At 37.4% G+C, this 13,045-nt stretch overlaps 1 long non-coding RNA gene across 1 annotated transcript in view; it reads right to left on the minus strand.

Moving 5' to 3' along the window:
* Positions 1-1,915: 1,915 nt before the first annotated feature.
* Positions 1,916-13,045, minus strand: part of LOC118560077 — a 168,186-nt gene continuing 157,056 nt past the window's right edge. Inside the window, exon 8 of the long non-coding RNA XR_004929055.1 lies at positions 1,916-3,531. This is a non-coding gene — a long non-coding RNA (uncharacterized LOC118560077). The remainder of the gene's footprint in view (positions 3,532-13,045) is intronic.

Genomic DNA, 13,045 nt, shown 5'->3' on the forward strand with positions numbered 1-13,045 from the left:
AAGTAAAACTTGCTAACATACTCAGCCCACCTTGTCAACACAGTCATCAATCTGTAGAAGAGAGAACACATCTGGCTTGGCCACAGAAGACAAGACGATGACCAACGTTAACCTCCCATCAGTGTTTAAACTCCCTAAGATATAAAGTTTGTCAGAACCATAAAACACAAGCGAAAGCAAATTAGCATAGCTTGGTTTCAAACGCTTGCTAGCAGGTTGCTTAGTTTCATGTTTAGCTTAAAAAATCACAGTAAAAAAAATCAGAAGTTAACAATGTCAAATAGTTTAATCTCAAATCCAGGTGGCCTGGGGAAGCCCTGCAGGGTCTCTGGTAGGCCTGCACTCGTATCCTCATATCGGGCCTATGAAGGCTACTGTCGGTCACACCTGGGGCAGGCACTTGGGAACACCTCTGCATGGGTTGCAGAGGTGCTAGTCATGGCTGTCCTCACTTTGGAACCATTCTGAGAAAAAGATAAAGTGACTCCTCTCACAGTTCTGGTTCAACTTAGTTTCTGTTCAACACCTGCAAAAGCTGAGAGAAAGATCACAACCACCTGTTTTCTGTGGTAGCTGCCAATGAATCGACGTCTGATTTTGCAGAAAGTATACTTAACATTGGTTCCAGTTTAAAGAAATACTGTGCATTTTGGCCAGTAAACAAACAGTGCAGAAGTTCTCTGATGGGAAATAGATCAATTTGAATCAGGAGGAAGGTTTTGTAAGTGGACTGCATTATCCTCTGACCTGTTAGCCCCGTAGGCAAACTGTAAGGGATCAACAAGAGTCTTGTACATCAGTACTTTCAAAGCACTTCATAGCTACAGATGTCAGGTTTCTGTGAATATGCTCAGATATAGCGCTCTGTGAACAATGAGCTCCCTTGCAACGTCCTTTACCGGCTTCTCCTCCTTGTGCAGCATGTCAGTGACTCTCTTCTGGACATCTGTGAAGTCAGCAGATTTCCCCATAATTATGTGGCCTACTGAGAAACTATTTAGAGGCTGAGGAAAATTATTTAGGTGTTTTGAGTTAACAAGCAGATTTGGATGTGACATGAAGAGTTTCCAATATTTTTACTTTTTTACAGTATTCTATTATATTTCCTGAGATATTGAATATTGGGGTTTTATTATGTGTAAGCTATAATAATCAGCCCTGTGACAGACTGGCGACCTGTCCAGGGTGTACCGTGCCTCTCGCCCAGTGAACGCTGGAGATAGGCACCAGCAACCCCCGCGACCCCATGAGGGATTAAGCGGTTTGGCAAATGGATGGATGGATGGATATAATAATCAGATTTACAAGAAATAAAGACTTAAAATATAGATAGATAGATATAATATCAAACAATTATATATATATATATATATATATATATATATATATATATATATATACACCCATAGTTATGCACCTATTATTTTAAAATTTTAACTTTTTTGACATAAAAAACTGAAAACATGTTTTATTTTTTTCATGATGGTTTCTGTTTGGATATAATTTAAATATTATACTTTAGTGAGATTTTAGAATGTTTATGAATTTAAAAAATAAAATTTAGAAAAAGCATAGAGGTGTGAATAGTTTTTTGGTAGCACTGTATTTCAAAATTAAGCTAAGAAGGAACGTATCATAGAATTGTTATGTAGACAGATACTGCATGTACATAGTTCATTGGGGGTGTTGGATTATGAAAATATATTTGTTTTACAAATATTAAGTCATAAAAAAATGTATTGCAATATAATTTATAAAAGAACAAAATAGGACTAATGCCCTATGAAATCCTCAGATTTCTTTTATAAAATACTTTCCTTTTTGAGTTCCATGTTTTACAATGTAATCACGTTTTCCCACCTTAACAAAATTTAACAACGTCGCTTCAACAAAAAAATAAAAATAAAATCAGCAATTCATTGACAAAACACTCAATGTTTATTAGGTCCACAATACAGTTAAATGAAAACATAGCTGAGGAATTAAATACAACACAACATTCCTTGTTATTGTAAAGGTAGCTTCTTACATATGTCATGATTACGGTTGAAAAGGATACAAATACAGAGAGTGGCTGTGGCAAAAAAAAAAAAAAAAGAGTTAATGATGAAAAATAGGAAGTGTACTATTTTGAAACAGGAGATCAGACATGGAAAAAAGGCACGGAACATCAGGAGAAGTAATGGACATAGAGCGTTTAATCAAGAAACCAGCTATGATTAATGAAAACAAGAAACGTGATAAGCAGATGTAAGTGCAGAGAAAGGCATGGCAAAACAGTTGAGAGCAATCAAGTGGAGATGATAAACAGTTGAAAAGAATGAGGGCAGAGGGAGCTGAGGGAAGGAGAGTAATGAACAGCAGCTGAAGAGCGAGACAGAAACACAGGGAAGACATTTAAAAGAGATAATAGAAAAATGTACACAAGAATGAACTAAGAACCTAGTCTACAAACAAATGCACTAAAATGGTAACTACTAAAGAATATAAACAGCAGAGAAATGAAGAAAGCAGAGACGTAAAAGAAACAGGAAAACTCAAACAACCAGGCATATAACAATATATGCCTCCATATAAACACCATGGCATTCTCAGTTTTACTCTGGATAATGATTGTTTTGTTTTGTCTTTTGTTTGGTTATTACATGGTTTTGTGATTGATTGCCAGAAGTCAAAATTTAAATACAAACTTCAATAATAGCACAGTGTAATCTATTCAAGCAACCTTCATATCGAGAACTTTCGAATATAAATTTGAAGAAGAGCAATACTTTCCTTTTGGTACTCTTCATTATTTTCCCGGCATAGCCTCAAATGACATTTGCAGTTGCTGTCATGAGCTATGTTTTCACTAGTCCTGTGAGCAGGAAAGAAATCTCTTTGTACACCTTTATATTGAATAGATTTTTCACAGAGCAATACAAAGTTCATCAATAATCCATGCTGCAGTGATAAAAGTTAAACTCTTAACATTTTATTGTTACAAGAGTTTAGGCATATTTCTCCTCAGAGCTATGCATATTGTATGAGTACATGTTCTTAATGCTGTTTTTGCTCTCCAGCGACCAAACTATGACCACCTACATATGATGTCATTCTACCAGACACTTGAGACGCATTGCTCTGACGTCAGTTTCTTGAATCTATGCAGTCTTAAGTAAAAGCTTCATATAAAAAGAGCACATGCCACCTTTAAAATGTTTTTTCTTGAGTTTAATTACTTAAACAATAAAATATAGTAGAAAAGTCATGTTCTTCTCAGTTTTACAAGTTTACTATCCAAAATAAAAACCAAAAAAAAAACACATTTAAACACATTTGACCACTTCTGCACAGTGAGTTATAGGTTGTAAAGATGAACATCATTGATACCACAGAATAATGCTAAAGCTTTATACATACACAGAAAATGTCCTTTCATCTTTTCCTGCTGTTTTCTCTTCTCTATCAAGACGTTCTCCTTTCTCTCTGCATCTCTCCTGTCCCTTTTGATGCAGGCTTGTTTTTAGATCTTTGCTCCTCCCGAACAAGCTGTAGAAAGACATACACATAGAGAGTGGTATGAATGCAGGTACTAACAGATGTTATGATATATTTTGTTTATTTGTATGTTCACAAAAATATTTTTGAGAAACATGAAAGGATTTAAGGATCACCGTAAATCCCATCACTTCCATATCCAAGTTGAAAATCCAGTGGGATTTTCTTGTTAATATACTCAGTGATCAGCATTATCAGAGATATGTAAAATGTATAAATCACCAAAAGTACAAAAATAAACATTTTTATTGCATTTATTTATACATTTCTAGGTTTACATATAGTGCAACCACATTGGATTTTGAGGCTAGGATTGTTAATGTGTATACATTTTTTCCCCGCTTGGATTCTAACCAAGGGAGCAGTTCTGTTGTTTTTTTCAGCTCAAACATTGGAAATTTGTAAAAGTGAAGCACATTATTAAATTCCTTACATCAACCGGCCCTGCAGTGTTTTCTTTTTGTTTTGCATAATTTGATACAACAAAATGCATACTGAAAACGTCATGCTCCTGTTTTACTGGTATTTTAAAATGCCTGTCATTATGGTGGTACTTGAGCAACTCAGTATTTGTTGATGTGGTACTAATGAGATCCCTTGGATTAGATTAATTATGCAAAGGTTCTTTAGTGTGATTGAACCTTGCTAGCTTTGACCAAGCATTCAGAAAGGCTAGATGGAAGCCCTAACAGTATAGCAATAATGGTTTTCTGAATATCATTATTTTTATTTCTAATTTATTTATTCATTTATTTATTTATTTAGTGTCCTTATGTTTCAATAAGTGGCAAAGAGAAAAAACTAACCCCATTTTCATTGCACTTGCAAAATGACTACCATCAATCACCAGCTTTGATTCTGGCAGCTTTGCCCCTCACAGTATCTGTTTCTGTACTGGACACAAAATGAGCAGCACATATTTTTCCTACTCTAGGTTTTCACAAAACAAAAACAGTTTAACCATTATCTATCACCAGGAACTCTGTGAAAAGATAATGGCATTAGAAATTCCTGGAAGCTCCCTCTGGGAATCTTGCTCAGCTGGAAATTGTAAGCTATACCCTGAAACAAGTCTGAATGTCTCTGTGAAATGAAAAGAGCCCTGTAAATCACCACTCTTTAATAATATGTCATTAAAAAAAGAACTGACGCATAAATCACAAGCAGTCTGCATTATTCCCAGGGGGTATGTGTGCTGTGCTCTGTCATGCCAACGTGTCAGTATGGAAGACTTCACATCTGGATCAGCAGTATTATGACAGTGTGCTTTATCAGACACTATTACTACATCAGGTTCCTTCTCATTAGGTTGGTAAAACTAACTTTCTTGGATCAATGTTAACTTTTAATGCATACAATCAGAATAGTTTGAGCTCGAGATACAGTATTATTAATATGTTTCACTGAAAAGATAAGTATGCTTTAACCAACAATCACTTTTAACAAATCACTCTGACAAAACTGAGAATTAACAGCAGTCAATAATTTCCTTCAGCCCCAAAAGATCAAGCTGACAAAGCCTATATATGTTATGTTGAAAAAAAGACAATGGGTAATTCTGAAAGAAAATTACATCACAGATGATTTGTAAAATCCTGAAATCAATTTGTTCAAATTATACAATAGGGGAGGAATGATACAATTAACTCACAAGTCAAGACGATACATGGGTATTGAGTTCCCAAGATTGAGCTGAGATTTTAGCACTATTTGTGTAAAGAGGAAAAAAAAATATTTTTACATTTTTAAAACAGAGTAAATCCTTTTTCCCCCACTGGAAAAGATAGAAGGGACATGCTGATGATTGTTCAAACTCAGTTTCAGCTCTCTGTCTATGTAGGCCTGAGTGGAATCTAAATGGCTGCAAAAAGATATGCAACCAGCTAAAAACTTTGATTGAGTCAACTTGTTTTCCATTGGTTAAGAGCTAGGCCTAATAGCCGCATAGATTTAGTTCACTGGATAAGGTAATATATGATACTGTTTTTTTTTTTTAAAAACAACACAAGACTTTAGAGGTATAGTATGTTTGGAAAAGGATAAAATATTCATTTTTTGTTTTCACAAAGGGAATGAAGGTTTCACAAGTCACAAACTGTATTTAAGGTTTCTATAATTAGTTTAGAATATTCGAGAGCAGGATTGACAATTCTGTATATTAAATATGTTACTCTTGCCTAAATCTGAAGTGATCTTACTGCCCAAAAAGAAAGCATTTGAACTTGTCTGATTTAATGTTTTCACTATCAGAATAAAGATTTAAAAATTCTCAATGAGTCTTTGTTCATCGTCAAAGCATTCAGTTTAGGTTTGAACAGTCTAAACATTTTAGATATTGAGCTGAAGGAAAACTTTGTAAAGGCTTTCTAAATGGGGGGGGGGGGGTGAAGCGGGAGCTAGCTTAATCATGGAGACTGAGCAGAGTGATGCTGGTAGTTATGCCATGATTCAGCCTTCTGAGGTGGAGGATTGTTCACCTCCCTCATCTCTAGAGGTTGAGGGAGTCAGTGAAGGCCAGTGGGCCAGGCCAGAACCTTATCAGTTTGAGTCGTTGGCTCATGGTGCTGACTCAGCAATGCCCGAAGCTGGTACTGCTGAGGCAGTGGAGGACAGGACGGGCCCAATCATGTATTATGATATTTATTTCCTGCTTTGCAATCCAGGGTGGGATTCAGGCCAAGGCAGTGGCTGTCTGCCTGTGAGGCAGCGCTCAGGTATGTGGGAAGTGGCTTATGGCATCACTCGCTGCTGCCTGAAGACAGTTAACAGCGGAACAACTGGTGCTTTCATGTGGAGTCCCTGATAACAGAAAAAGTCACTAGATTTTTTTGCTAGTTGCTTTCTTTCAAGAAAAAAAATTGATAGAGGGCAACAGTGCTCGCTATGGAAGCAAAAGACAGAGTAGGTTTTTTAAGCAACTGATGCCAATTTCTCCTTTTGAGGTCACAAAAACTTTTGAACCAATAGCAATAGTGATCCAAAATTCAGGGCAATTAACCTGTTGAACCTCAGGAGGGCGCCATGCTGATGGCTTTAGACACAAAGGCAAGGTTTCAATAAATATGCAGTAATTTGTCAAAATAATGACCAGGATATGTAGAGTGCACTGTAAGACAACCATGTTAACAGTTTATTAGCTAAATAAAAAGTTGATTTGGGGTGAGTTACCCTTTAATACATATATCTTCATATCAAGGTATCATATTAGTTTAAACATGTCACACCACACAAGTCACAAGTTGACAACTGGAAAGCCCTTTGCAAGATAACAATTTCCCTTAACAAGAAATATCAAAGCATCAAGCATTTTTCCACTTAAACCAATCAAATATTTAATGTTGGTGGGTTTTTTTGTGTAAAGTGGAACAGGTAACTAGGATAATAACTGGTGCAAGCCCTAGTACTCTGATGAGAAAAACTGTACCGCCACAGCTTCCTCTATAAAGACGTCATGACCAAATGAGCCTGTAAAACTGAATTTATTGTGGAAGTCATCAAACTTAAATAAAGCCAGATATTCAGGATTTATGCTTAGAACAGCAATTAGACAAAATTACCCACCAGACTGCCTTGCTCATGTTTCAGACAGTCAGACAGTTCAGCTATATCAGGGTGTGTCATCAAACTGTGGGCACTTCAGCAGTGACTCACTGCAACAAATCTGAACACTCATTCAAATAAAAGAACACAAACGTGTAAACATTGTATCATCTATCATTTCCCCCATACCTTTAAAACCTTTTTCTCCACCTTATTGAACCTAGCCCTTGCCTCTAACTTACCTGTGGTGACTCCCCAGTATAATAGAAAGAATGCTATTATTCAGGATATTATTATTCCACTTCAAAGTCAAGCAAGACCCCCACTAGAGCTTGTTTCATACTCAAAATAAGAAATTGTGTTTTCTGAGTTGCATAAAATTATATAAACAGGCAAAAACAAATACAATCAACAATCAGCACATTAACTTCACATAAACATGACACCGACAGGAGTGGAGAAGAGCAAGAAAGGGGGAGCCCTCGAGAAAGAAATGAGACCAATGAGAACAAGAAAAGAAATAAACTGCGAAACAACTTCAATTACAGCCCTATCCTGCCAGTTTCCCTCAGTAATGGCCTCCCTTGTCTTCCCGTTTTCACTCCGTCGTCCTGGTATTTCATTTTTTGACTCATTTTTGCTGCCTCACTTTCTCTCCACTACCCCCTTGATTCTCTCTGTCAGTCTCTGTCTCTCTCTCTCTCTTCCCTCATGAGCAGACAGGCAGAGACAGAGAGACTGTTGTTGTGCTTGCAGTCTGACACTATCAGCTCATAAATCCCTGTCAACAGCTTGTATGTCTCCTCTCCTCCCTCCCCCTCTCCATTCCTTCCTCCACACAGTGGTGAAGGAGTGGAGGAACTCGGTGACCTGCTAGTGGAGGTTCGTCTGGCATTGTTAGACAGTCAGACATATTAACCTGCCCATTCTCTTTGCATCAGTTTATTTATTTTGTTTACTTTTATTTTTTTATAGGTTATAAATAGTTTCAGTTAATTAGGAAATTATTTTTGTTGTCTCTATAGGGTTTGAACTGTGAGATTCCAGATCCATCTCTGGGTATATATTTTTATTACTTTATATTGACTCTGTTTCATTCACAGTGAGGACCATCAGAATCAGAATCAGAATGAAGTTTATTGCCAAGTAGGAATTTGACTTGGTGTTGGTGGTGCAGACAAAATATATATATATACATAGCATCCAGCTTCTTTCTCTCCATGGATTTTTATGTGTTGATATTTCTTATCCTCTTTATGTCGGGCCTTATTTGCAGGCAGGCTGCTCCTTTCTCTAAAATCTAAATACTATGCAGGCTTTTTGTTGACACTGAAGCACAAAAGCTTCACACTTTACTGTCAAGAGCTGGAGAGCAGCCAAACCCTACTTTACCTTTTTAGCACTCAACACCAATCAGTTGTTTAAAAACAGGCCTATACTAACTCACATCATATACTTAATTTAAATTCATAGAATTAAAGAAACGCATTGGGTTAAATTTCTTTAACACTAGATTTCAAAAGTACTTAAAGGAACAATAAGTAATAACGACACCTAGTGGTAAAAATCAGAACAATACATACACAATGCCTTTCTGTTGTTGCACTGAATTTTTACTTAGACAGGACAGGTAGATGATGTTGTATTTTGTTCCATTTCTGGTCCTCTTCTCTTACTGGATTCCATGTTTGCAGGCTGCTGCTCTTTTGCCAAAATAAAATACCAAAGCCTGCCCTCTATTTTGGGAACCTTGGGAACTCTCATATGATTGGTTCTGGAAACCGGAAGTAAACACGAGCCACACTCTGAACCATAGACACCCCAAGGACTGGCACTGCATACTGGAGCTGACGTTTCAGCACGGCTGCCATCTTGTATGGGTCTCTCACGCGGCACCAAGGCATTTTTTTGTACTGAGGAAGCTGTTTGCCCCACTAAAATAAATCATAATTCCATGTGTTTTTACCCGATTTTCACATGGTTTGGTTTGTTACAAACTGCAGAAATAAGGTTATGATACAGGATGCTGCCACACACAAAACAACTGTCTATCTCACCCTCTCAGGTTGAGAGAGAGAGAGACGAACAAAAAAGTCGTCTCTACCGGGAGGACAGAGTCGTTGTTGGACTACACTACCCTGTTTCTAACGCCATACAGTAAACTTTGAATTTATATTAAAATTAACTTAGTGGCCAGCAGAAAGCCTTCAACCTCCTTATCAATTTAAAATCACCGCTCCCTTATGGATGATCTCCACCTGGTATTAGTAGCTGATATAGCCTCTCGTTTTCTGCCGGTTTTCTCCCGGTTATTACTAATTTTCCTTTTCTTGGTTGCTTTTTCTTTCCTCTTACTGGGCAAAGAGTATGGGTGGGCCTCCATTTCAGCAGACAGAATGATCTACGGTGGTCTTTGCTTGTTTTTACTCCTCGTCCACCAACAGCACATCTTCATATAAGAGACAAATAGGAAAAAGTGTGTATGGGTGACAACATTAGCCCCTTTCAGCTTCTGAAATCAGAAATATGGCCCCTCCTTGTAGGTGCACCCACACCAATGTATTTATGAACTACTAATTCTAAGTTATGAGAACGCTTTCATGTTGATGTGAGGTTATTATTCTTTGTCAGAATATGCATTTATAAAAGCAGTACTTGATTTTTGCTCATTAAAAGCCAAATTAGTTATACACTGTCCCTTTAAGGAATCTTTATATTATTTCTAGACATTTGTGTGACCCAATACAGACAGCTACATTCTTAGACTAACTGAGTGTAGATCCTGATGAGGGTGTCTTCAAATGGAGAAGTTTAGGCTAACACTGGATTTTTTTTATCTTACTTGTTAATAATTCAGCTCATATAATATATTTGACTGTTCTTCTAAGAAACAGAAAGAGTTGATCTCCGGATTTACCTTATCACTTTTTTGAAAATTGTAAACTTCCAAGAATGTTTGAGCTAAACTCTGTGACGAATTATGTGGATATCTGGGTACACCGCTGTAGGAGAAAGTGCTAACGTGGAAGATTCAAAGTACGAGTGAAATCACCCTAAATTAGTTTAAAACTACCAATGAACATTGTCCTTTGAAATCTACCTATTTTATGTCACAATTCCAACCCTTCTCCTTTATCCACACTTGGGAGCTGCAAGCATGACCCAAAACAGTCACTCAGCAAAGTTAGACAGGCTTTTATTGATTTATTTGTGTTGAGTCTGGTTTTTTTTTTTTTTTTTTTTTTTTTTTTTATCTTGTGGTTCACTTAGAAGCTTACAAACATTCAGAGTCAAACAGAATACTCTGAGGTGATTAAGTGTAAAGCTGTGTGAGATAAAACTATTGATTTATTTTAGTCCAGTGAACTGCTGTACCTTAAAGAAAGGGAATTTTACACACTTATGTGATTCCTAAGCAGTCTGGCCACAAAGACTGAACATCTCCTGCTCTGTCTGCTGCTTGTAGAGACTGTGATATGAGGACTGGGCTGCCTATGAATGCCTTGGGTAGCAGCCCCTGCTTTGCATTGAGAGGCATGAGAACGATGCATGCTTTGTTGTCAGAGTCTCAAGTAACACTAGAAAAATCTGCCTTGTTTTTTACAGATTGTTTGTTTTGAATATAACTAAAGAGGTCTAAATACTTTGATTGTAATGAGAAAGTTGCTAAGTGGACAGTTTTTTATGAGTGCAGCAGGAAAGACCAACTCACGTGACAGAGGCATACACCGAGACGCAACAGCCTCTGTCTTTCAATGTAAACTTTATGGAGAAGTTTGAAAGTGTTCAGATTGAAATGGAAAAACACAAATTCATTTACCAAAATAATGTTCCTTGCTTATAATACAGATTTGCTAGCTTTCCACAAATATAGGCTGAGTGTTAAGAACTGGCAAGGCAAAATCTCCCTTCCCAGCACACTGAGGGTCAAGTAGACAAACATCAATAACTGTATACGGGCAACAGTAGGTAGAGTTGTCATCTTGCAATTGGAAGATTTTGGGATCTTCCCCTTTTAGCTTCCCCTTGTCATGTGTCAATGTACCCCTGGGCAAGGCACTTAATTCCCAGTTGTCTACCGATCTGCATTATGGTGCATGAATGTGTGCACGTCAGTTAGTGTAATTAGGTGAATGTGGCTATAGTGTAAAGGACTTTGAGTGGTCACTATGACTGGGAAGATGCTACATAAATTCAGTCCATTTTCCATTTAACAGGTACTGGGAGTTGAATTTCATCAGGTATTCTAAATGCTATGACTATGATCATATTCATGCTCTCAGATGGATTTTTATTGTTAGATCTTACAATAGATCAACGTAATATTGTTGCTTAACTCAACAATCTTGGATTCTCAAGCATCATGTAAATCTTCATTTATAAATTTCTGCAAAACAAGAATCTTCCTTGACAGTGATTTTAGTAAAAGCACTATTGCACAGTGCACAACATCTTAAAACACTGACAAATCTCACTAAATGTCTTTAACAGCCTTTCTAATAATCTTAGATCAATGCTTGCTTTCTTAGAGAAAAAAGTAACAATATGTTAAAACTAGCTAAAAGCTTCATTGTGATCGTGCTTAGTGAACAGAGCTCAAGGTGTTTCTATTGTGTCCAACTACAAACACTAATCATACTCATCTTACCTCTTAAAAATTATTCAATCTTCTGCACTCAAATTAGAAAGATTTGTGATTACACAGGTTTCAATTTACACAGGTAAATGGAAACATCTCCAACTTCTAACACTTTAGACATAAAGACAGATGTCTTCCTATGATTTCTTCACTTCTGTGTCCCTCCCTTTCTCTTTCTCCCAGTCTTGCCTTTTTTTCCCTCAGGCAATGTTTGCTGGCAGACAGTTGTCACTCATGTGGGCTTCCTGTTGTTAGGGGTAAACACCTGGGTAATGAGGTCATGCAGCACAACAACCAACAAACTAAAAAAATGCCACTCAGTCAAAATTCACCACCTTCACAGGATATATACAACAGATTCATATCAGGTCGTGCAGCCATATACAGGAGGCACAGACACATAGTCACAAACAGACAGGCAAATCCTGTAAGACAGGCATAGACATGGAGGCAAGCAAACAAATACAAAGCTGCTCATGCATATGTTTGGCATAGACTACTAAACAAGCATTGTGCCAACCAGTCTCCATGGAACTGCACACATGGGCTTGTTAAAACACACAGAGTACAAAACTGAGGTGAAAGAGAGGAGCGAAAGAGAAACATGCTCTGGTCGTTAATCAGTCCTATATGTTTATTGCTCACATACAGAAATAACCCTCCAGTGTCAGGATTGTCTGTTCAGACCTAAGTTTGAAAAAGTTGCCGTCTTTGAAAAATCCTAACTGACTGCAGTGCAAGTTTATACCATGGAGAAATGTAAAGCGACGAGCTATCTGTCTGACTCCACAGGCCTCCTTCACTGGGGTCGAACATATCCAGCTGTACCTGTTCCAGTACTTGTCGTCCAAAGAGCTGCCTTTGTTGCAAAGTTTCAGGACATACATGTCGTCACAATTTCAGTTTCAGGCAAAATAGAGGGGTGGGGTGGGGGTGCAAGGGCATGCACGTGGTTGTCAGTAACAAAGACATGTCAACTCTGAATGATTAGCAGTGGAAACATTGAGTGAAGCACTGTGCTTTTATGTGTGATAAGAAGACAGCCAGTTCATGTTATTTTTTGCTTGCTCAACAACTGTTTGATAAATTGCTTGTACTTTTACACTGACAGGTTTTCTTCTGGAACATAAGGTCAAAGCAGAGTTTCTGTTTATTGAGGATAACTGACCAACCTCTTAGCCTTATGTACATAGCCCCTATGTCTTGATAAAGCCATTCGTGACAGTGGTTACCTCAGAAAACTTAAGGAAAACAACAGCCCAAATGGTAATGTTAAACAGGATCCGTATAGCATGACTGACTGCAGACACGTTGTTGTGTAAAGAT

The sequence above is a fragment of the Fundulus heteroclitus genome, chromosome 3 (genome assembly GCF_011125445.2).
Source record: "Fundulus heteroclitus isolate FHET01 chromosome 3, MU-UCD_Fhet_4.1, whole genome shotgun sequence".
NCBI classification, from domain to species: Eukaryota; Metazoa; Chordata; class Actinopteri; order Cyprinodontiformes; family Fundulidae; genus Fundulus; species Fundulus heteroclitus.